The sequence below is a fragment of the Sus scrofa genome, chromosome 10 (assembly GCF_000003025.6).
Source record: "Sus scrofa isolate TJ Tabasco breed Duroc chromosome 10, Sscrofa11.1, whole genome shotgun sequence".
NCBI classification, from domain to species: domain Eukaryota; kingdom Metazoa; phylum Chordata; class Mammalia; order Artiodactyla; family Suidae; genus Sus; species Sus scrofa.
The window spans coordinates 10,381,426-10,406,685 of NC_010452.4; the positions used below are offsets into that span (position 1 = coordinate 10,381,426).

Genomic DNA, 25,260 nt, shown 5'->3' on the forward strand with positions numbered 1-25,260 from the left:
TTCCACCCACTAGCTTTGGTCTTGCTGGGCCCCCTTATCTGGGATTCCATTTTTTCCTATTTTCTCCTCCTGCCTAACTGCTCCTTCATGACTCAGCCCACATGCCTTCTTGCCTGTGTCATATTCCATCTCCAATTATCCTCCAGCCACCGCCCCCACCAAAACGAATCACCCTCTCATCCAAGGTGACAGAGAAGATTTGTGTAGCAGTTTTGACACTCAAGTAAAAGTATACTCCTGTGTAGTTCCCCCCCGTATACGAGTTCATGTACTTGCATTCCTCCTTGCTGAAGCATCAGTGCCCTGAGGACAAGAAGGGCCCCGTGCGTGGATACCTCCATGAATGTGTGCTGGTTGCAACCTGGCTCCACTTTTTTTTTTTTTTTTTTTTGCTTCTTAGGGCCGCACCCACAGCATATGGAAGTTTCCAGGCCAGGGGTGGAATTAGAGCTGCAGCTGCCGGCCTACACCCCAGCCACAGCAATGCAGGATCTGAGCCACATCTGTGACCTACACCACAGCTCATGGCAAAGCGGGGTCCTTAACCCACTGAGTTAGGCCAGGGATCAAACGCACATTCTCATGGGTACCAATCGGGTTCATTAAGCACGGAGCCGTGAAGGGAACCCCCTGACTCCACGATTTTATTTTATTTTATTCATGTTGTTTTCCAGGGCTGCACCTGCAGCATATGGAAATTCCCAGGCTAGGGATCAAATTGAAGTTGCAGCTGCTGGCCTACATCACAGCCACAGCAACAGCAACGCCAGATTCGAGTGGCATCTGCGACCGACACGTGAAGCTCATGTCAAGGCCAGATCCCTAACCCATTGAGGGAGGCTGGGGATCGAACCTGCGTCCTTATGGATACTAGTCAGGTTTGTAACTGCTGATCCACGGTGGGAACGCCCACACTTTTTATTTTAAATGCAAGGAAACTGTTAAGTGACTGGTACCATTCCTTCTTCAGAAATTCCCTTTTCTAAAAGATTGATTGACCTCTGTCTGGTACTCCTGGGAGCTGATGGTCTTTGCTAAATTATTGCTTAAAATGCTTTTTTAGCACAAAGAACCCACAGTCCCTCTTTGTGTAAGCCAGAGGAGCAAGCACTCAGGACTTAAGCAGACTGGGGAGAGGATAGGTTGCAGTCTTCAGGGATGCACAAAGCATTCAGCTTCTGGGAAGCCCAGCTGACAAAACTCCGGGAGGCCCCTACATGGATTGTCTGGGATTTTCCTGTGTGGGGTGGACACAGTTAGATCTGCAGAACATCTGATCCTGTGAAACAAAGGCTGACAGCACGATGGATAGCCTGCTACCCCGTTTTCATCAGTGTTCCTACAAACCGGCAGACATACTCTCTCATTCACTGGGTTCAGGAGTCCCAAATTTATAGATTCTTCCTTTGCGAAAACTCCTAAACCTGGTTTATTTCCATGGACTTGACCTTTGGCGTTCCGACTTTCTCCCCGCTGGCAAACCCTGGGTCCGTCTTTGCCTGCACACACCATGTTGGCGTCTCCTTAACGGCCTAAGGAAAGAACCAGAAGTCTACATATGGGGACCTCATCCCCGGTTGCCTAATGGATTCAAAAGACATCCTGAATATTCATCATTTCTCCTTTTATGAGCACCTTGGCAATTCCCTCCAAAGGTGAAGGCTGCAGTAAATTCAGAAGTGCCATTTAGTGAATACCAATTTATTCTCAATTCAAGTCTAGTTTTTTTTTTTTTTTTTTTTTTTTTCCTGCTCCTCAGCAGAGCACCGGAGCTCTGAGATGCTAGTGAATGCAAGGCATTGTCTCAGCTCTGAGGAGGCAGGATAGTTAGTGCAAACCCAAAGGCCCAAGGCGTCTGCTCCCCAGCCGGCTTGCCCAGGCTCCGTGCATTTCCTCTGCGTATTCTCTGCAACCCCCTCCTTGGAGAAGTTGGAAACGACCTTGGGGGTGAGGGGACGGAGAATATTAAAATCACGCTGGAGTGCTTGGCTTGGTGACAGGGCTTTTAATTAATAGTTGTAAATTAGTGAATATTGTTTTTCAGCTCTGTGCACATGGCCTTCTCCTTTGCTGTTCCAGGACTCCATCGCAGTGCTCCCCCAAGCATTCCCAGCATGTCCTCGTGGGGACCGTTGTTCAAGGACTGTAGCTTCAGAGAGAAAGAGGCAGCCTCACTATTTGTGTTCTTTTGAACAGTTCGGGCTGGTTGAACCTGAGTAGTGACTTGAAAAGATAGGCGCTGGGGGAGGCGGGCTCTGACCGCGTCTACCAGCATCTACCGTGGGGGCCACTCTGGCTCCCCAGGGTCCAGGCTGCTCATTGTGCCTCTTCCCCCGACCCCACTTCTCTATCACCCAAATAACAGTGCATCCCTCATCAATTTCCCATCGTCCTCCTTTCCTCCCTGGAAAAACTGGGACCTGGCATCTCAGCCCCACTGGCTTTCGTACCTTCTTGCTCTTGAGTGGAAACACGTGGACTTCTGATTCATCTCTTCAGGCCAGCACGCTCTTTAAATGAGACCTCCACGTCTATCTGCTAACTTATTCCAAGGAGATTATTTCTTGGACAAAGTGAAACAATTGTCAGTCCAAAAGGCCTGGGCCAACCAGTGCTGGCTGCTTGCCCAGGGTTTCCGCAGGGACCCACCTTTCCTTCTTGCAGGTTGTTAAACGTCCATCTGAAGCCAAGAGGCTAGGCCATTTCTGGCTCCTCCTTTATGTACCCCAACTATCTTAGGGAATTGCAATAGCTCTGCAGCCTGTCACACAGGTCGCACACCAGGGCTCACAGGCCACAGCTGGCCCCTGGACATGTTTTCTTTGGCCTTCACGTTGTTTTGAAATGTTTTTAATTAGTTGCCAACATTTACAAATTGGGAGATTTCACATTAAAATAGCCAGACTTTGGGAGCCTCATGAAAAAAAAAAAAAAAAAAAAACAAAAAAACCCAAAGTTCTGGACACTCCGGACCTGAGTTTCTATTTAACAAGTGGCTGGAAGTGAACAGATGGGGAAGTCGGGAGGGCTGTGCATACGCTTCTGAGTTGGCCACACGACCCCCCCCACTCTTAGGATTTCATACCCACTCTGTCCACTCCCACTGGCCTGTCTGGCTTCTGTAGGCATTTGAGTTGGTGAGGTCTGGTCTCATGGAAGATAGGAAGTCTGCCTAGGAAGATCATATGTCTTGATTTGTTTGCCTTCTTCTCCAATTATTCTTCTCACAGGAAAGGAGGGACTGGAGGAAGCTCTGTGACTTTCACCTGTTTGGGGTGGGTGGAGCTTTCAGCTGCTTCCTAGGGTAGAGAGCAAGGATGGAAAGCACACACTTCATTTTTATGTTTTCACACTCAGAGGCAGCAAATGGACTTAGTCTTGAATTTGGGGGATTCTCCAATTCTCTAGCAGAAATGTAAGCCCATTGCCCAAAGCAGGAACAGACTCTAAATGTAATGTTGGGGGAATACAGCCAAGAAGTGATCGTGGGGTGGAGGAGAATGGACAATGGTAGAGAAAAGGAGTGTGTGTGTGTGTGTGTGTGTGTGTGTGTGTGTGTGGCTGGTCACTATGCTATACAGCAGAAATTGATACAACGCTATCAATCAACTGTACTCTAATAAAAAAAATAAAATTGAGGACATAGAAAAAAAAAAGAAATAATCAGCCTAACGGGGAATGGTCTAGGTCTCCCCTAGAGCTAAGCGTGAGTGCATTTCCTCTGATCAGAGCAATGGAATTCTGGAGTTCTCCGGTGGCCCAGCAGCTAAGAACTCAACGTTGTCACTGCTGTGGCTCAGGTTCAGTCCCTGGCTCGGGAACTTCGGCATGCCTTGAGTGAGGGAGGGAGGGGAGAGAGCAATGGAATTCTTGCCAATCACAAGGGAAAAGAAAATAGCTAAAAGTGGCCAATGACCCCAGCAGGAAAGTCTAAGCATGCGGAACCGCTTTCTAAACTCAGGGTGCTTTATAAAAGCAAAGGGCCATCAATCTTATTTGTTGCATGGGTTAACAAAGAGAGAGATGGTTGGAAAGAGAGTTTGGTCCCTTGATGGAACAGTGAGTAGTAGAGAAAGCCGGGCCCTCTTCTCTCTCCTGCAAGTGGTGAGCTGGCACAGGGAGAGGACACGGCTCTGGGAAGAGGGGATAGGAGTGAGAATCATAAAGTGCTCACAAGCATCCTTTTTAAAGTCTTGGCTTCCTCTTTCGCTCTTCTTCTACTGAGGCAAAAAACGCATTGCAGGAGTTCCGGTCATAGCTCAGCAGTAACAAACCCAACTAGGATCCATGAGGATGTGGGTTTGATTCCTGGCTTTGTTCAGTGAGTTAAGGGTCTGGCGTTGCCATGTCTGGGAGACCACTGAAACTGCTGAACGATGCAGTAAACAAATTTGGCACATGTGCAAAACCACAACCACTAAGAGCGCTTAGCATTACCTGCACCTGATTTTGCTCATTAGCCTACGTCACCTTCCCTAATAAAAGTCATGAGGGCTAAAGCCTGGGCGTCTTTTTCTGCAGAATGGAGTGCCTCCTGGTCTCCCACCTTCTAAACGTAAGCATCTTGTGTGTCCTGTCATCCCGTGCCGTCCCTCTTCCAGAATCTCCCATTGCCCTGCAGCGCTGGACGCGGCAGCCTTGAGCTGCGGTGTGGGTCGCAGACGCAGCTTGGATCCCCGGTTGCTGTGGCTGTGGTGTAGGCAGGTAACTACAGTTCCGATTCAACCCCTAGCCTGGGAACTTCCACATGTTGTGGTGGGTCCCACAATAGACCAATATATATATATATATATATTGTGGTCCTATAATGTTATCAGTAGGGAAGTGCCCAGGCATGGCTTTGCAAGTGTCCTTTCAGCTCTGAGATTCCAGTATCCTCAGAAGTGGAAACCTTCACACTCCCTGCCCCGAGCTGTACGAGATCTATTAGCAAATTGAAGAGTTGGAAGGAAGAAATCCTGTGTCCGTCTCTGGGAGACTGATAACCGATGAGCTGTCCATCCAAGCTTCTGTCTTTTTTTTTTTTTTTTTTTAAATGTCACACACAGTCTAAACCCATATGCGGTGAAGCCATGTCTCAACATGGGCCGCTTCCTGTCTTCTGCATCTGGGAACATTCTGACCCACGTTCGCTGTAGGGCCCTTAGACTTCTGACCCCCCAGACTCCCCATTTTTGGACGTGGTTCCTGACTTTTGCTTCTACTTCTCATTTGAAGCCGTGGTTTGGTCCCTCTTGGCCTTTGATTTTTAGTGCCCTCCTTGTAATCCGTTCAGGCTGAGAAGGAACTGAGAAATCGGAAGCATGCGATATCCCAGGCTGCCAGCCTTACGAGGTGACGACAGGGTTCTACAGGGATATCTGCTCTGCTTTTCCTATTGAAATCAGTGCAAGTCCTGGAGCAGAGCACTTAACAGGGGCCGAGTGCACATGACGCTGCCTTTGAGATAAAGCCGAGAATGTGGCCGTGGTGTGTATCCGCCCAGCCGGGGTGGGGGGTGCCGAGGAGCAGGCTGGGGAGGCGGGAAGGCAGTGAAGGTCTCTACGCAGGAGAAAAAGCCAAGGGAGCCAAGACATTAAAGAAATAATTAATCTGAATAACCTTTATTATAAACAGCCAAAGATGTTTGAATAGGAGCAAGTGGAGTGGGTTGATTGCCAAGGGCCGGGGCTAGAGGTCTCGTTGGGGAGGTTGTCATTGAGCTTGTGGGCAGGGGATGAACTCAGGCTATTCCCAAGGTGCCTGCAGACAATCCAGGAAGCTCTCTTGGCTTTTTTTGTTTGCCAAACAAACCCAAATCTGCTTTCAAATTTCTTTGAAAGACAATTTTGTTTCCTTTATTTCTCTCCTATTGTAATTCTTTTGTTTCTGTAGCCAGTTATGTTAATCCTATATTAGCTGGTTCTGAAGCCCGTTTGTCTTGTGATAGAAATTCATCCTGCTCGTTAATAGTAAGTTATCTCTTGGTCTACAGTTCTGGATGTGCCAATGTACTGTGGGCGGAGTAATGCACCTGGACAGACTCGATAACTGTGTCATATTCTGGCTGAAAATCAGCATGGCTTCATGATCCCTTAGCATTCATTGCCACTGGCTTTGACAGTGAAGACAGCTATGCCGAGGTCACTTTAAACAGGCATTAAATTCCATGGAGATGGAATTATATGCAGTACATCTTTATATCTGTCCATTGGAACATCCATTCATAAATGAATATACCTACTCTGTGCCAAGACCTGGGCTCTGCAGATTCATTAGGAAATCCCTTGTCCTCCTGGAGCTGAAAATTGTAATTTTGAGATTTTAAATTAGTGTCTTTAGGAGTTCCTATTGCGGCTCTGCGGGTTACAAACTCAACTAGTATCCATGAGGATGCGGGTTTGATTCCTGGTCTCAGTAGGTTAAGGATCCGGCATTGCCCTGAGCTGTGGTAAGGTCTCAAATGCAGCTCGGATCTGGCGATGTCATGGCTGTGTGTAGGCCAGCAGCTGAGCTCCGATTCGACCCCTAGCCTGGGATATTCCATATGCTGCAGGTGCGGCTGTAAAAAAAAAAAAAAAAAAAGAAAAAATAGTGTCTCTGGAGTTGTCCTGTGGCCCTTTCTTCTTGCATTCCGAGCTCAGCATTTTGGCCTGCTGCAGGCAGTACCTGCCTGCCTCATCCTTGACTTCTGCCCTTGACCTCTGCCTTGCCCTTCCCTGGGGGCCCTGATCCTGTTCCTCCTTCAGCTCCATCAAGGCAAGTTCTGCTAACCTGAAGTCCCTGTCGTGTAGCTTGTCTGGCCTTTCGGGTCCGTGATATTTGAGTTTACTCCAAGCTCCCTTCTCTTAGCAGGTTTTTTTTTCTGGCCTTGTCTTGACTTACTCCTCTTTTCTGTCTCAATTCCATTAAGACCTCTGCCAGTATTTGAACTCCTCTGGCTGTCACAGTGTGTTGTTAACTTAGTGGCCTCTAGTTGTCATACATACCTGTCTATGGCCATTAAAATTATAAGAAAAGTTAGTGAGTGATGACAATTTTGTTAATGTCCCAAAGAAGCTTTGGATCCAGTGTGTATTACTTAATTTATCCAGTACTTATTACTTAATTAAAAATACTATGAGATGCTTGAGGAGGCACCAAACAGCTGACTGGACATTTTTAGTGATTTCACTTTACTTTGGTTATTTTGGTGACTTTGGTTCTGTCCTTAGCTGGTGTATTGTTTTTGTGACATTTTATGAGAAAAAAATCTATAGCGAATGACATTTTATTCATTTGAATTCTTTGCTGGCCTTTTCTTTGCTTGATCGTTACTGAGATTCTACCTTCCCAAATTCCTGGTTTTAATATATCTAGGGTAAAAAAGCTATTCTATGAAAAGAACTCTGAATTACTTTAATTAAATCATTTGCTTAACAAATGAAACTAAGTTTAATTTCAGGGCGAGATGCAATTTCTTCGTCAGTGTTTCTGCTAGAGATATTACCTGATGAAGAAAAATGATCCTGTCTTTATCAGGAGGTGTTACCTCCCACCCTCCTAAGCAAGAATAAAAACGAGACTGTAAATCCCCACAAGTGGATAAAGAAATAATAAAAAAAAAAAGATTCCCATAGAGCTTGGCTTTTTATATAATCCTTTACTTCCCTTTGGAGGAAGGTTCTGTTCATTGACTGTTTCTAGCAAGAGACACATTTAATTGCTAATTCTTTGTTTTGGCTTTTTTTAGTGTGATATTTATGATTACAAAAGCTTGTTTAAGGCATTAGGGCTAAAAAAAAAAAAATGTAGTCAAAGGTACCGGAGCTCTTAAGGAACTTTTAATAGGCTATCAAAAACCAGTGAAGATTTATTTAATGTCTCCCTTCCAGGAGGCTATATTGTTGGTTCAGCTGTAACTTCTTAACTTCATCATATTTTATATACTTTGGCCATCGTAGATTGCCACAAGGCCTGTTACGTGGTGTGATTTAGAATGTGTTCTGATGAAGTATACAGAAGTGATCCCGCTCCCGGTGGAGGAAGGAGAGGAACATCATAAATATACATTGTTTAAGTGTAAATTCTACTTCGCACTCATAGGTTACATTGTACTTGCATGTTTTATGCTCTGTTGGTACTTAAAAAAAGTAACGGGGGCAGAATAAGAGCAAACGGAGGAAGTAGGTCCGGAGCGTTAAACTCTCCCATCTCATGACCCACATCTCAGTCCACCAGCTTAAATGGGCCAGGGTACACACGTTTGTAAAAGTTCTTTACGTTAAGGCTCCCCATGTGCCTGACACGTAGGAAGTCCATTCAGTCTCTTGTTGGACTCTTTGTATTTTTTCAGGGTGGTCTCAGCATCTGAGAGGCCGCGGGGGGCCGGGGCCAAGAAAATGGGGAAAAGGCTATGTCACGTCCGACTTCCACGTCCTCGCTGACACCGTGGTGCTCAAACCCAGTGTCCATCTCTGCTTGCCCTTTGCTGGGCGCGGGCTACCAGAATTCCTGCTGAGCCTGGGCTCCTGATCCGGGAAAATGAGGTCAGTGCTGTTTCCCCATGTCGTCTAGACGACTGTGTGTACCCAGGAGGACCAGGTTATGTGATGGAAACAGTATAATAAACAAAGAGTCCACGATAAATAAAAACCAGGCCCCAAACCTGCCCAGGGAAGGAAAACGTGGAGGGTAGTAAAGTGAAGATAATTTTGCGTGTGTGTGTTGGGGGGGCGGGGAACAATGGTGTCTTTCGGTTGTGTGTGTGTGGGAACTGGTTGTCATTGTCTAACTGTTCCCATCGCAAGAGAATCTAACGCTCCTTTCGGCTCCTGCGTAACGTTCGATTCACAGCCACAGCCCTAACCTTAAAATCCTAAGGACCACATACTCTTGGATTTTGTCAGTTATTACAAAAATAATATGATGCATATATTTGTACTGGATAACAGTTTCCCTATGGCCAAGGGTAACACTTTTTTTTTTTTGGTCTTTAGGGCCACACCTGCAGCATATGGAGGTTCCTGGGCTAGGGATCCAATCGGAGCTGAAGCCGCTGGCCTGCACCACAGCCACAGCAACGCAGGATCCGAGCCACATCTGTGACTTACATCACAGCTCATAGCAACACAGGATCCTTAATCCACTGAGTGAGGCGGGGGATTGAACCTGTGTCCTCATGGATGCTACTTGGGTTCATTAACGGCTGAACCACGACAGGAACTCCAACACTTTCTAGCAAACGATATTTCTTACGCAAATATAAAGCATGACTATTTTTCCTAAATGAAATCAATGAAGACTATTAAGTAGTATCACATCTGTTCAGGTCAGGTTTTGTTGTCACATAAATTGAAATACGATCAAATTTTGTGGCCAAATAGTTACAAAAAGCTTTCCGTGTTCAGGGGTTTTGTATTTTGGAATCGTGCCTAGGGATTACAGACCTTACGAGAGGATCAAAAGTTGTCCTTCACCGGGCAAGAAAGGAGAACGCGCCATTCTCTATGCATAAGCTGCCCACGCCCCTTTAGTTATGTGGTATGAATGTCACCTTCCTTCTTCAAGCTGATTTCTGAGTTGTAACAGAAACACCATACATTTTTGGCCTTGCCTCAGTTCAGTGATGTAAAAAACTTTAACACAAACTGGAAGCCCTCGTCTTCCTGATTTTATAAGTCTACAATGAAAGAGGGTCTGCTGTGTGTCAAGAACTGACCTGGGCGTTGAGGATGCAAAGCCCAGGAAGACAGGGTGTGCCTTCTTGGTGATCCCTGTAAGGCGGGAGACAGCTGGGAGTCAGTGGAGTGTGACAGACGACATGGCAAGTGCTCAATGAGGAGAAGGCACCGGGACAGGATGAGAGAGGAGTAGCCAGCGCCGACAGAGGGTGGCCTAAGGGTGGGTTTATATGAATGAGGGGGGAGATGGCCCCTGGGCGGAGTCTTGAGTGGCATCTGGGCAGGACTGATAAATGGAGGGGAAAAAGATGGGAGCGCTGGTGTTGGAATGTTCCGGACAAATGGAGCCATATATGCAAAGAAAGCATCAGATAGTGTCCGTGTGGGAGAGGGGATCTGTGGGGAGGGAAGAGAAGGCAAGGTGCCAGACTGTGAAGGACAACGCGGGCTGACGGTTTGGATGAGCTGCGGATCATCCATGAAGAGCTTGCTCCAGGGCAAACGGGATGATGGGAGCATCGGTTCCCGAGCTACTACCAAGAGCGTGTCTGGTTTATTAAGGATCTCGTCTTCATGCCAGAAACAAGAGATTAAGCACTCCTCTCTGGTAGGCACTAAGAATGGTAAAGAACCCTGGGAAACACATGGGAGGGGGTAGTCTGAAGAGCACAGTGGAGAACCAGCTGCTGGCGGCAGCTGAACGACTGCCCCCAATCCTTTTGCAGGGAAGAAAAGGCCTTAGAGAGGGCTCATGATGGACCAGTTTTCTACTTGTAAACATAGGTCGTGATCCCAAAGCAAAAGTAGACAGATGGAACGACACTAAAAGTAAAAACGTTTGCACATCAAAGAAAACAATCAACAGGATGGAAAGACAACATATGGAGTGGGAGAAAATATTTGCAAATCATGCATAAGGGGTTCATATCCAGAGCATATGAGTAACTCCAACAACAAACCCAAAGAACTCAAGGAAAATGTGGGCAAAGGACTTCAATAGACGATTTTCCAAAGAAGATATACAGACGGCTGGTATCATAAAAAAGGACCCTCAATATCGCTAATCTTAAGAGAAATGCAAATTAAATCACTCACATTGGGATGGTCACCTTCGAAAGAACGAAAAGTAGTAAATGTTAGCAAGCAAGTAGAGAAACTGAAAGCCTTGTGCGCTGCTGGTGGGAATGTAAATTGGTGCAGCTACTATGGAAAATAAAGGAGGCTTCTTAAAAAAATAAAAGTGACCTGCCATAGGAGCCAGCATTCCTACTTCTGGGTTTATACCCAAAAGAGTTCAAACTGCATCTTTTTTTTTTACTTTCCCTTTTTAGGGCTGCACCCACGGCATATAGAGGTTCCCAGGCTAGGGGTCAAATCAGAGCTGCAGCTGCCAATCTACACCACAGCCACAGCATCACCAGATCCCTAACCCACTGAGTGAGGCCAGGGATCGAACATGCATCCTTATGGATCCTAGTCAGGTTTGTTACTGCTGAGCCATGACGGGAATGCCTCAAAGTGCATCTTGAAGGGATGTTTGCACACCCATGTTCACCGCAGCGTTATTCACAATAGCCAAAAGGCAGAAGCACCCCAAAGGCTCATCAGTGGATGAATGGTTAAAGAAAATGTGGCCCATGCATACAGTGAAATCTTCTGTCTCTTTTAAAGAAGAAGGAAATTCTGTCACATGCCACAACATTGATAAACCTCAAGGACATTTTCTAAGTGACATAAGCAATTCACCAAATGACAAATACTGTATGCTTCCACTCGTATGAAATATCACAGAAACTGAAAGCAGAAAAGCAATTGCCAAGGGCTAGGAGGGGGGGAAATTAGGGAGCGAGGGGTAGGGAGTTTCTGTTTTGCAAAAGGAAAAAGTTCTCGACATCAAACCATGTCAGCTGATTTAACACTCCTGAACCGTAAAAATGGTCAGGATGGGAACTGTAATATGCTTTTTTTTTTTTTTTTTGGTCTTTTCTAGGGCCACACCCACGGCATGTGGAGGTTCCCAGGCTAGGGGTCTAATTGAAACTGTAGCCACCGGCCTATACCACAGCTACTCGGGATCCCAGCTGTGTCTGCGACCTACACCACAGCTCACAGCAACACCGGATCCTTAACCTGATAAGGCCAGGGATCGAACCTGCGACCTCATGGTTCCTACTTGGATACGTTAACCACTGCGCCACGAGGGGAACTCCTGTAATATGTTCTTTAACACCATAAAACAAAGGTCTAAGATAAGATCTCCCTGGGTGGGTAGCAAGGTTCCTGCCACGAAAGAGGTTGTACAGGAAAGGGCTTGGCAGTCAGTGCCGTGGCGCCCTTCAGGACACGGGTGTGCAGACGGGATGGGGGCCAAGAGGGCTGGAGGCAGGACCTGTGCCGCGCAATCATAGACTCCGCAGCGCCCCCACCCCCCACCCCCTTTCTGCTCTTTCCAGAGTTGTGAGTTGTTGCAAGTTGTTGCCGGGTGACATCCAGCTCTTAGAGCTGGTGACTTATGGGTGGTGGTTGTTTCGCAGGTGCTGTGCCTTCTCCCTTCATTAGACTGCTTCTGACACTTGCTGACTCTTAGGCTGCAGACCTGCTCCTAGAACATTTGGCAGAGGCGCGGCTCTAAAGCTCTCAGCCAGCTCCCCGAACCACCCCAGGACCTAACTCACTTCGACATCATCCGGAGATTGTCTGGCCGGAGGCATCGCCCCCTCCCTCTCCCCTCACAGACCCGGAGGGCTCAGGCCTTTGTGGTGCATTTTTTTTTTTTCTTTTTTGCCAGTCTCAGTGACAGTTTTATTTCCAGAAGAACGTGAAAAATAATCTTTTATTCCATTTCCACCCTAGGAAGCAGGGTTTTTTTCAGACGGAATAGTGTGTCCTTTTAAAGTATTTAAATATGTTTTTAGGGTTTTCCTAAGACAACTAATAACCAAGTCAACACTTCTAGCTGGTATCGCAGTCAGGAAAATGGATAGAAAAAGCCATGTGTAGCGTAGGGGCAACGTGGCTCAGGGAGAAGCAGCATTTCTTGTAGATTTTCAGGAATATCTTTCTTTCTTCCTTTCCCTCTTTTTGATTTTTGCAGCCACACCCATGGCATATGGAGGTTCCCAGGCTAGGGGCTGAAATGGAGCTGCAGCCGCTAGCCTGCACCACAGGCACAGCAACGCCGGATTCGAGCCACATCTACAACCTACACTGCAGCTCAGGGCCATGCTGGATCCTTAATCCACTAAGTGGGCCCAGGGATCGAACCCACATCCTCCTGGGTTCTAGTCGGGTTGACTACCTGCTGAACCACAAGTGGAGCTCTGATTTTCAGGCATTTCCTGTCTGCAGTGAGAACCTGGCAGTATTGGTGGAGACAGCTCCCCTCCAGCTCTCCCTTATGCCCGACTTTCCTCTGAACCCCTGAGTCTGGACGTCCAGGGTGCGTGCCTCGTAGGACACTTTTCCAGCCAGAGCTCTTCACCTTCTCTGTACTCATCTAACTCATTGGCCTTCCTTCTCCATCACAACAGGCCTACAGCAGAAGATATCCCATAAGGGATTTCCTATCAAAATACAGCTTTAAGGGTTATAATTCCAACAAACTGATATTAATGGAGGCTCACCGGGGACCAAGGTAAGTGAGAAGGGGCCGTGGTTAGAGGGCAGTGTTCACAGATTCCCACCGCAGATGCGCACCTGCAGCCGCGGGCTCTGCCTTCCTGCCTCTCACCCTGAGTGAACGGTACTGGCTCCTCTCTGAAGCCAATGTGTCCGCTTCTGCGCGGGTCCCTCGTGCAAAATCAACGTGCCTTTTCCACAGTTCTCTCTACATCGTCGTTTTCCCCCCCTCGTCCAGGTCACTTTCATCAGCTTATTAACACGTTCTTATTATTCTTATTTACAGAAATCCTTATTTTTCTAAGGATTTTTTAAGGAATCCCTTCCTCCGACAAGCATCCTAAGTCTTTGCTGTTTAGCAGAAAATCTCCTAGAATGTCTGGTGTCTCCTGCTGCTTCCTATTCGTTTCCCTCATATGTTTTTCCTTAAATCCATTCTGACCAGACCTTTCCCACTTTTTCCCCTAGGCCGGCTTCTGTCAAGGTCACTAGTGACTTTCTTTTTGTTGGATCCAATGGTCTATCAGCACTATTTGAGACTGGAAATCCCGTCTTCTCCCTGGATACCACTCTCTCTGGTTTCGCTCCAAGTTCACTGGCCGCTGCTTCTCAGTCTCCTTTGAAGGTTTCTCCTCCTCGAGCTCTGAACATTGGGTTCAGTTTGTGTCTTCCTCTTCTTTATCTTAGTGAGCTCACACCCTCTCACAGCCTTAAATACCACCTGGGCTTAGGACCACCAAGCTTCTAAGTCCATTTCCGTCCTCCTTCCGGAATCTCCAGCCTCCTGTATCCAAACTGCTTGCTTTACATCTGCACGTGGATGCTAATTGTATATTTTAAACTTACAGCCAATTTGAACTTTGAGTTTCCTTCTCAAACCCTCCATCCTATCGACTGAGTCCCTCAAGCCTCACGCAGTTTCCCCATCTCAGTTGATGGCATCTTCATCCTCTCAGATGCTCAATCCAAAAAACGTTGACCACAAATCTACCCTTCTCCAGGATCCATTCGGAAACCCCGAAGGCTCCGATTTCAAACTAACATTCAGGATCTAAGCGCTTTTCACCATCTCCAAGCTGCTCTTTTGGTCTAAGGGCTGACATCTTTATCTTGAATATTCAATAGACTCCCCCCCGCCCCCAAATTATTTTGTTCTGTTTCCTCTCACATCCTCCCTCCCAGTCTCTTCTCCACAGAGTGGGCAGGTGATCCGTATAAAATACAGAGCCCCTCACGTCAATGCTTCATGCAAAAGCCTCTGGATTCCCCACCTGACTCAGAATGAAAGCTTAGGTTCACACTGTGGGAGGGGCTCTCATGCATGATTGCTGCTTTCCCCTCACCTGCTGTCCCCATTCACCTGCAGTTCCTGGGCCAGCATCAGATCCGAGCCGCAGCTGCAATGCGCCACACACAGGATCCTTTAACCCACTGGACCAGCTGGGGTTCAAACCCGCATCATGGCACTGCAGAGACACCTCTGATCTGGTTGCACCACAGTGGGAACGCACCCCAACACATCACCTTTGGATGAGACCTCCCTGCCTGTCCTATTTCCTGCTCTGATCCATTTCACGGGGCCCCACCCCTCTTAGTTATCATTTGGTATTCTATAATTTACTTATCTGTCATGTTTATTGTAACTGTATGTTCACCCCAACTTCCCTTAAGGATAGAAATTCTATAAGGGAAGTTAAAAAAAAAAAAAAGTTTTGGAGTTGCCATTGTGGCTCAGTGGGTTAAGAACCCGACACAGTGTCTGTGAGGACTTAGGTTCGACCCCTGGCCTCGTTGAGTGGGTTAAGGGTCTGGCAATGCCGCAAGCTGCAGTGTAGGTCACAGATGTGGCTTGGATCTCCCATTGCTGTGGCTGTGGTGTAGGTCACAGACACACCTTGGATCTGGTGGTGATGTGGCTCTGGTGTAGGCTGGCAGCTGCAGCTCTGATTCAATCCCTAGCTGCAAAACTTACCTATGCCACAGGTGTGGCCCTAAAAAGAGAAGAAATTTTTTGTTCCCCATTATTAATTTTTGGCTCCCTGTTATAGCCCAAGCACTAATGTTAGTACCTGGTGCTGAGTAGGTTCTTAATAATATTAGTAGAATGAATGGACCAAAGTGAACCCATTAGCATCATATTTTACAAAGTATGATCCCACGTTATCCCCTTTAATCCTCACGGCAGAATTGTTGTGAGTGTACTCATATTATTGTGATTATTTATTGAGAAATTAAGCAGTTGTCAAAGATCAAACAGCCAGTAGATGGCTGAGGCATTGGTGTATGGACTGGCTTCTTAAACACAATTCTCCAACTCTTTGGCAGCTATGCTGTAGGTGACCTTTAAGAGAAATAAACACACGTGCCCCCTCATGGCTAGGAATATCTGCCCACACAAATATCTCCCTTAATTTGTGTCCTTTTGAAGCTTCTGCTTTGGTGACAAACTTTGAAGCCCTTATTAAGGGTTGGCCTGGGTGGTCAAAGATGCAATTGAGCAATGACCATGGCTCCATTTATTTGGAGTGGAGAGTGGTTCTTGAAATCATTAGCAAACTTCCCCGTGATGAAATTCCCAAGAATGTTCTTACAGACTTTTCATTTCCTTGAACACGCCACATGCTTTCCTGAGAAGAAGGGAGTTTCCCTGGAGGATCCTGCCTGATGACTTTCTCTATGTATTGGTTCCTGGTACTCTGTAGGCGCGTCTCCCAGGCACGCCTAAGCTTCCTTTGGAAGCAGGAAGTGCTCCTTCTCGAGGTAATAAATCTGCATTTGATATTAAAATTAGTTCCCTGGGGGACTGGCTGGGAGTTGCTGCCTCAAAGCACCTCTCAGCTGAGGACTTGGGTTGCTCTGCGCGGACTCTGGGATGCAGTGGTTGCCATGGTATCGGCGGACTCCTTGGTGATGGAGAGACGGAATCCCGGGGGGCTCACTGTGTCGCGAGTCACGGTTTGGGCCCAGGCCAGGGGTTCCCTGAGCTTAAGTTTCAAGGGCCCGCGGGACCAAGTCCTGGGAAGTGTCCTCGGAAACTGCAAAGCCTGAGGACGTGTCAAGGAGAGGGCTCCGGCACCCGCTACTTCCTTGGAGAAAACGGAAACGTCTTTTGCTCGAAAAAATAACGGACTGGGGAAAGTTCAGGAGTCAGTGAGGAAAAAAAAAATCATAGAGAGAAACTTACATGAAATGAACAGCTTTAGTAAGCTCAGCTTTAGGCACTTATTAGCTCTGACTCCAAAGCAGGGAGTTAATGGAGAGGCAGAGGCGGGGGTGCTGGGTCCTGACCGGCTGCACTCGGGGAAGCTGTGGGAGCAGGGACTTCACCTGTAGGCACAGCCGGCCTTTGGGACAGAGGAAACACTTCAAGGAAGGACCCCCCCCTCCCCCGCGCCAAAGTTCTTTGCCCTCTTTATTTTCGGGGCATGCTTTCTCACATTTTATATGTCTCTCCTACAGATTCCAGAATTTTCTTATTTCAGTGGATCTTGAATCATTTTAGAGACGGGACTGTCTTAGAGATCATCTAATCTAGTCTGAGTCTCTTATAACTTTTCTTTCTTTTTACATATATATATATTTTCTTTTTAGGGCCACACCCACGGCATATGGAAGTTCCCAGGCTGGAGGTGGAATCAGAGCTGCAGCTGCCGACCTACGCCACAGCCACAGCCACAGCCACGTGGGATCTGAGCCTCATCTGTGACCTACACCACAGCTCACGGCAATGCTGGATCCTTAACCCACTGAGTGAGGCCGGGGATCGAACCTGCATCCTCATGGATACTAGTCGGGTTCCTTACTGCTGAGCCACAACTCCTCTTATTAATTTTCAGCCTGCCCCCTCAGTATCCATGACTACAGAGGCAGCAACAGTGTCCACCACCATTGCCCCAACATCCAACCTCCTCTATTCTTCGTCTGCCAGCAGGTGGGTCCCGTGGGGCTGGTAAGAAACACTCGCAGTCTTCATCCCATTACTCCTGCAAACTAAGCGAGGAAGTAGGGTGATCTTATTTTAAAGGTGAAGAAATTAGGGCTTGTGCATGGTTTGTCTAAGGCTGCATGGTTGATGTCTGGGTTAGAATTCGAATCCAGTTGTGTGGCTGCACGAGGTGAATCCTCTCTCTACTGGCCCCACTTATTTTCCCCTTTAATCAACATCAAAGAACACCCCTGGTCAGAGTGGGGCCCAGGAGGTAACTGGCTAATCAGCATCAGGGGTTTGTCAGCCTGGCCTGGGGAGGGAGCCCTAGAAGGGTTCTAAGTCTCATGTCACCGTGTCAGACACAATTCACCCTGACTGTAACCCAAGTACCTCCGGAAGGGTGACACGGTAACTATCAGGCAGTTACTTCTAGGAGGGAGTCATTTACCAGCCCCCTTCCAATTTTTACAGCCATCAGAGCGAGGAAGTGCCCCTGATAATGAGAGACAGGCTCCAGATGGGTTTGGATCGGGAGAAGTTAAGTGGAAGAAGAAAGACATGGGGTCCTTGAGAGCACATGGGTTGGCAGATAGCAGCCTTTAAAAAAGGAATCGAGTTGTGAGGCTCTCCTGAAGAAAAGCTTCTGTGGGCTCCACGGCCCCAGAACAAACTCCAGACGTCCTGTCTCGGCTCACCACGCCTCTGACCATGGGCAGCCCCCTGACTCCCCTGCTCAATGACTTTCTTTAGGGCAAAGCTTCTTTCCTTCTTAGGGACAGAGCTTCCTGTGGCTTCGAATGCCCATGAACTTCCCAGAAGCTGGCCCTCCTGGCAGCATCCTTGGGGCTTAATTGTCAGTTCCTTCCCTGATGCTCCCACCCCCAATGTGACATAGTGACGGGTCCTTAACACCTTGTTTTACCTCTTCTCATGGTAAGTATCATCGCCTGATCCTGTCCTTGGTCTGAAGACTTGTTTCTTTCTTCCCTGACTCTGCCCATCAAAATGCGATGAGGGACCCCTTTTATGCCCAGTGCCTGGGAGAGCCTGGCAAGGAGGACGAGCTTGAGAACTACGGACTGAGTGAAGGGGGTAGTGGGACAGGCTGAGGCTTTAGATTCACTCCTCTATTTATTAACTTAGTCGCTCCTCCAGTGTTTGACCTCAGCTCCGCGTTAACTTGGAGGCCTCGGGGAATTACCTAAGCACGTGGACCCGGCGGCTTTCTTGTATGTTAAGAGGACATAAAAGTCCTTCTCAGAGCTGCTTGGACAGACGGAGAGGGCTCACGGACCTGTCTGATGAGTGAATGCACAGCCTGTTGGAGTGTGTGGCACAGAATACAGTGGCTTGTGACCACACACCCAGCTCCTCGTACCAATAGGTGAGGAGCTGGTAGTTTTCATCTCCTATAAGACCAACTCCAGTTCATGCAGATTGGTTATTAGCTCCACCCTGTCAGGCTGCTTTATTGAGGTCAGAGAGAGAGCACCCGTTTCCCATGGGTAAGGGGGACACACCGTACTCGGGAGCAGGGGTCTGGAGTTGGGGACCGGGTGTGCGTGAGTATTCTGCCTCGGTGCGTGTAAAAAACTGTCCCTGGCTCTGGGCTGTTTTTGAGGAGAGAGTTGGCAGAGTGTCCCTTTTGCTCCCTTGGGGCATTGTCCTTGGCATCTCATGCTGTGGTGGCAAGAGTTCTGTCCCCAGACAGCCTCTGGTCTTGTCACCTGGAGGAGGGCAGAGTGGCTCTTAAGAGCTGCCGCTGGGGTACTAGACGGCTTGGCTTTGGAACTGGCTCTGCCGTTTGTTAGCTGTGTGACCTTGGACGTGACGTCTTTGTGCCTCATCCTCTCACCTATAAAATGGAGAGAATGCGAGGGCCTGCCTCTGCAGGGCTGTGACGAGGACTGGACCTGTCAGACGGAAGGGCTTAGGCCCCTGCCTGGAGCCCCCGGCAGTGTTACGTGGCTCTTGGCCATCACACCAGCAGCATGACCTCGCCAGCTCCAGCGTCTTGATCCCTAAACCAGGGTTTATAACATCTGCCTTAGAGGATGGTTGTGGAGAGTAGATGAGAGGACGACGGTAAAGTGGTTCAAAGGGGGGGGTACAGAGCAGGCGCTGTGATGTCGCTGCGCACGAGTCCTCATCCTGCCTTTACTTTCCTCCCCGCCCCTTGTTTTTAAATTTAATACAAACGCATTAACGGGACATTGGTGCTCAGGGATGGAGGCTCCAGGACCTCAGAGGTCAGGCAAGTGGTTCAACTGTGGTTGGGACAGGTGCAGAGACATGTGACACTGCAGTGTAGTGGCCAGGTAGCCCTCCTTTGGGGACAAACACTGGTTCATCCTCTTGGCATAAAGCACCCCTACAACCCATTTCCATACATACACGTATATATTACTTTATGAAAGTATCATTGATTTACAGTGTTGTGCCAATTTCTGCTGTACAGCAAAGTGACCCAGTCATACATCTATACACATTCTTTTTCTCATACCATCTCCCATCGCGGTCTATCCCGAGAGACTGGCTATAGGCCCCTGTGCTGTACAGCAGGACTCACTGCTTCTCCATTCCAAATGCAAGAGTTTGCATCTACCAACCCCAACTCCCCATCCATCCCACTCCTGCCCTCCCCCTTGGCAACCACAAGTTTGTTCTCTATGTCTGTGAGTCTGTTTGTGTGGGAAGCTTTCATCTTCCTTTTTTGGTTGTTGTTGGAATTCAAATGAAGGAAAGCCTTCCAAATTTTGGTCTCTTCTTTTTTTTCCTTGAGACTTGAGAAACAACTGAAATTTCCTTGACCACTTCACAGGACGAAATGGATCACCGTTCGAACAGCTGATTCCATCACAAACAGCATCTGTTTGTTTGTGTGTTGCTTTTTAGGGCCGAACCCGTGGCATATGGAAGTTCCAGGCTAGGGAATCCAATAGAGCTATAGCCGCTGGTCTACACCACAGCCACAGCAACGCGGGATCCGAGCTGCACCTGCAACCTATACCACAGCTCACAGCAACGCCGGATCCTTAACTTACTGAGTGAGGCCAGGATCGAACCTGCCACCTCAGGGTTCCTAGTCAGATTCGTTTCCTTTGCTCCACAATAGGAACTCCACAAACAGCATCTGGAAAGCTCTCACAAAGTGGTTATTTTATTTTTGTTAGATAAAGGAATGGTGGTGATAGGTGTAAGGAACACAAAACAAGAAGTGCTGAGGAGTTCCTGCTACGGCTCAGTGGTAATGAAACCCGACTGGTATCCATCCCTGGCCCCAATCGGTGGGTTAGGGACCTGGCATTGTGGTGAGCTGTGGCACAGGTACAGATGTAGCTCGGATCGGCTGTGGCTGTGGCTGTGGTGCAGGCCAGCAGCTGTAGCTCTGATTCGACCCCGAGCCTGGGAACTTCCAAGCGTGTGGCCCTAAAAAGCAAAAAGAGAAAAGAGAAGGAGCCTTGAGTAGGGGCAGCTGTACTGTGCCATAAAGCTAGAGGGAAGAGCATCCTTTTGGCCTGGGCATCTACCGGGTACCATTGCTAAAACAGGGAGCCCTCCGTATCACTAAAACCCAGACCTAGTGGGTTGTGAAAGAACACGGCTCCAGGTACGGTGCAGGCGTGTGTGGACCCGTCTGTGCTCTCCAATGTATGTGTTCCTTGGCCCCAGACCAGCGCTGCCACTTAACCTGCCTTGCTCTGCAGCCACGGTAGTTTTGGCCTGCACACATGCACCCTCTGCTTCTCTGCAGAATCTGTATCCTCTAGGAAAAGTCGTGCGGTGAGCTCGTGGTGAAGTGAGAGGAAAATATGTACACACAGGACCCAGCCGAAAATGACTTTAGCACAGAGTTTATTTAATACATCCTCCAAATTGTATTTTGAAGCCTCTGTTAACAAGAAACCACTCTCTTTTTGAGCAGCGGGAGTGTTTTATAAATGGAATTTGCAGACCAGCAATGCTCCCCATTAATTTTCCCTGTCTACAATTACTATCATTACATTCTTAAAGCACTTTTAAAATAAACTACACCGTGATGTAATGTGTGCACTCCGAGCGCCAGCGATGGGACAGCGGGGCAGCAGCATCTGGATTTGGGACTGCTATCTTCTAGGGAACATCTTGATGGCTATAATTACTGTCATGTTATGGGAACTTGAAAAAAAGAAAAAGGCGCCAGAGTTCCAAATAAAACATAAAATGGCTTTGATATAATAAATGTTACTATCATTGTTTAAAAATGTTGTGACTGTCTGCTCTAGTTTCTGAGAAAGATATTTTCCAGCTCTTGATGCTCCCCCTCCTTGCTCTCTTTCATATTCTATTACTGCAGATAAGGATAAAGAAAATCCTTAGGACAGACTTGTTTTAAATCAATGTAACACAATGCCAGCATTGTCCCTCTTCAAGGTGAACTTTTCAATTAAATCTGGCATGAGCTTTACCAGAACTCCAAGCAGCTTTGCTTCGGAGACACTTATCCACCCTATTAGGGAGCATTAATAATTCAAATGTTATGGTCGTGGCTAATTGTGCTCATTACGATAAAGCAGGGGCTGAAGCATTTTCCTATCGGACACGCTTGCATCCATTTCACCACTAGCCAAAGCCTCCAGAACAGTTTGGGCTCACTCCAGAGGAAATGGGACTACGCGAAATGCACATGTGGAGTAAATGTTGTCATCCCATGGGAACCCGTTTTGGAAGAGCTCTTGATGAACTTGGACCGATTTCTATTTCTTCATTCTATATGGAAGAAGCCATACACGGTGGTGCTCATTTAGTTTCCCAAGAAGTTTTAATATGTGAAATTCCTTCAACCTTGTGACGTCTAAGTTATTGTTTCATAACGAGTAGTAGCAACTCTAAGAAAACCAGTGCATCTTACTTAGACAATTGATTGGCTTTGGCCATAGTGTGTACACAGAACCCAAATGGAAAAATCTGTTCTGTTGACCATTTTTCTCTACTGGTTCACTCAGAACATCTCTCAGGTTAAGGATGGACCTTCTGCTGCGAGAGTTGGGACTTAACTAGGGAAAATTCATGTGACCTGATCTGGATTTCATCATCTTCAGTGTATTTGTAAAGTAATCTTCTTAGCACTTGTCATGTCATCAACTAGCTGTCTCTACGTGTTCTCTCGGGGAATGATTTCTTTTGATTGGCTCTGGTATCAAGTCCCCCTTGTCTCTGAGTTTGTCTGTATGTCCTCCCTGTGGCTGACTGGCAGTGAGCTAGACCACAGAGCTGAGGAGGCTCGTGGCTCCGTGGCCAAGAGTCAATGTTTTCCTCCTTGCTCTTACTTACAGGGGTAAGTTTCTGCAGGAGTCAGCACTGGCCAGCTCCCTTGACAAAGCTTGAGAGAGCATCCAAGCCAAGCCAGGTGGGGAGAAGGGTTGATCTGGTGGCCCATCCCCTGGTTTCTGGAAAAACCAATCCACACCAAGGCTCTGCGGATGACAGAGAGTAGGGCCTTCTTTGGGTAGACACCAGAGTGCCGTGTTGATGTCTGGGTTTCTAAGCCTGCTGTCCAGAAGATCGTCAGTGCACCAGTCACTTTCCAAGATCTGCTCTTTCTCCGAAGTCGGAGATAGTCATCGCACTCCACAGTTCAGTGTTGGGCTGGAGAAAAAGTGTAGATTTCTTTGCGAGGAATCTGACGCCAACTAATGAAAGGTTATTTGCATACTACATAGAGTCCAAGTTGAGTTTTACCTTTGCTTTGGTGATACAGCCTTGAGAAGGCTCTGTCGTTGCTACTGTCTCTCAAGTATGCTTCTGCCTTTGAAAAATAGCTGCCTCGTTGTCCTGCTCATCCTACCCCTTTATCGTGTTCAGAATGGCGCCTAAGTACCGGATGCTCAGTAAGGACTAATTCATGGCTGTAATAGTCCAAAGAATATTTCATGCAAGGGGTCATTCTAGAAAACAATTTGAGCCTTCTCATTAAAACAATATTATGGCCCTTTCAGCATTAAGTAGTACTTTGTAAAAAGACTTCAGCAACGCGAACTGAACATTCAATCTAATTTTCTGTTTGTTGAAGCGTTTATGGCTTCCCCTCAAGACAAGAGAAATAATAAGGAAAGAAATGACTCTGAATACAGAATATTTTATTACACAAATTAAAAAAAATGAGAACATATCTGTTAGCTCTTGCCAACTTTTGAAATATGGATTCCATTTGTCTTTATTATGGCCTATTCCCACAGTGCCTTTCCCCTATTTATTAATTTTTGTATGTTAAACAGAGCATGTGCCTACTGAAAATAGTCAAGGCTATTTCAAGAAACATGAAGAAATGAGAAGTAGATCAATTCATTCTTTAACTACTCTGTCAATAAATGCAGAGGCATATGCAATGAGAGTTTCTCATAATCCCTTTTAAAAAAAGTCATGTGCATTGTCACGGTGAAGTGTTCTGTCAAATCTGTAATCCCCATGATGACTCACAGATATGTGGTTCCCCTTATTAAGAAAAAAAGGACAGGAAATCCAGTATAAATGAGCTGTTTTCCTCAGTCGTGTAATAAAACTTGGTTGCCGGTATATGAGTTTTTGATTATATCATCCACTGATAATCTCTGGGTTCATTTTGTCCCAGGGAACACTCCGTCTCCTCCCTCCCCTGACCGGCCCCCTTTGGCCACTAACCTTTTAGCAACCTTCCTTCCTCAGCTGGGGAGGGGGCCCCCCGGTCACGGCCACCACAGTGTAGTATATTTTAAGGGCTGTAAATTTTCACCGTCAGATTTGAGCCAGGGGTGTTAAGTCCCAGAAGATACACATCTGCTTCCTACTCAAATGGTCTTTTGTTGTGCTTCTTGGTAGAGGGAGCTTTGTCATGCCACAAAGATAAACCCGACTGGCGGGGGTGGGGGGGAGTGGGGGGGGCGAATCACAACTCTGGTGTTTTGGAAAGAAATGCTCATGACTCCAAATACGATCAGCCTGAATTCTGTCCTGGAATGCTGTAGTTCTTTTCGGAGTTCCATGATAATTTGTTTTTATTGCTCTTTAATGAACAGAGTGAGTCACTATTCAATGTCTAAAGAGAAAAATTATTTAGTAACCTGAGTCATTACCCCTGCATGTATCTGGTTTCTAAGTTTGGATTTCCAAATGTCAGGTTTTCCTAAGTAGGGTCACATGGACAGAGGGCCAGAAAACAAAAAGGCATGTCGGAAGCACCTACTTGGGAAGGACGCCCGCCGTCCACGCCAGCGAGTCCAGCGCACGGCGTTTATTAGATCCCCATAACGGTGATCAAAGAATACCAACTGTTAGAGGTGTATTTCCGTTCCCTCTATTCAAATACCTCCTTAACCGGGAGGGGAAAGATGATTTAGGGCGATTTCAGAGCTAGCAGAAATGCAAGGAGATAAATATTGCCAATCTTCAGTTTACTAATGGGCTTTTGTTCCAAATCCTCTCTATAAGTCTTGGAACCATCAGTGCATTTTCCCAAAGAAAACACATTTGTAAATGATCGTTTTCCCAGCTAGATCACAGAATCTACTTAACCCACATGCAGCCGAAAATGAGTATGAAAGGACTCCATTACTGAATTTGCGGGGACATAAACTTTTATGTATTTATTAAAAAATGGACTGAGGGCTTATAGGGGTCCCTGATGGTGAGGACATCACCGTTGCATCAGGCAATCCCTGCGCATTTCGTCGTGTAGGTGCCATGTGGGTGATGGAATCGTGTGTTAGGTGAGGATACAGGACCATACGCTGAAGATGAAGGGCGTCAGGGGCTCAGAGGATGTCCAAGTTCATTTCGTTTGGCCAGAAGACAAAGACAAAGTCCTGAAAGGGAGTAACAGTTAGCAGTTTCTTTGGGTGTGTGTGGGGGGGAGGAATCAGCAAGAAGACTTACAAGTCTCGAAAGTTTCAAAACCAATCTTAAGGTCACCCCAGGGGAAACCGTTACCCTTGGGGGAGGGGAGGAATTGGGATGTGGGAATACCAAATACACACCACAGATGCGTAACGAGGACCTACTGTAGAGCACAGGAAAATCTACTCAATAATTTGTAATAACCTATGTGGAAAAGAGAAT

At 47.1% G+C, this 25,260-nt stretch overlaps 2 long non-coding RNA genes across 4 annotated transcripts; one reads left to right on the forward strand and one right to left on the reverse strand.

The window, feature by feature from the left end:
* Window positions 1,723-4,423, reverse strand: LOC110255630. Of its 3 annotated transcripts, none has more exons than XR_002336200.1 (3): window positions 4,175-4,423; window positions 3,086-3,299; window positions 1,723-2,563 (listed from the first exon to the last, which is right to left on the reverse strand). It is a non-coding gene; the product is annotated as an uncharacterized LOC110255630 (long non-coding RNA). The 3 variants fall into 3 exon arrangements; XR_002336199.1 differs by having other exon boundaries at window positions 1,723-2,149; window positions 2,451-3,299; XR_002336198.1 differs by having other exon boundaries at window positions 1,723-3,299.
* LOC110255629 lies at window positions 4,473-24,053 on the forward strand. Its single transcript, XR_002336197.1, has 3 exons — window positions 4,473-4,555; window positions 8,315-8,507; window positions 21,744-24,053. It is a non-coding gene; the product is annotated as an uncharacterized LOC110255629 (long non-coding RNA).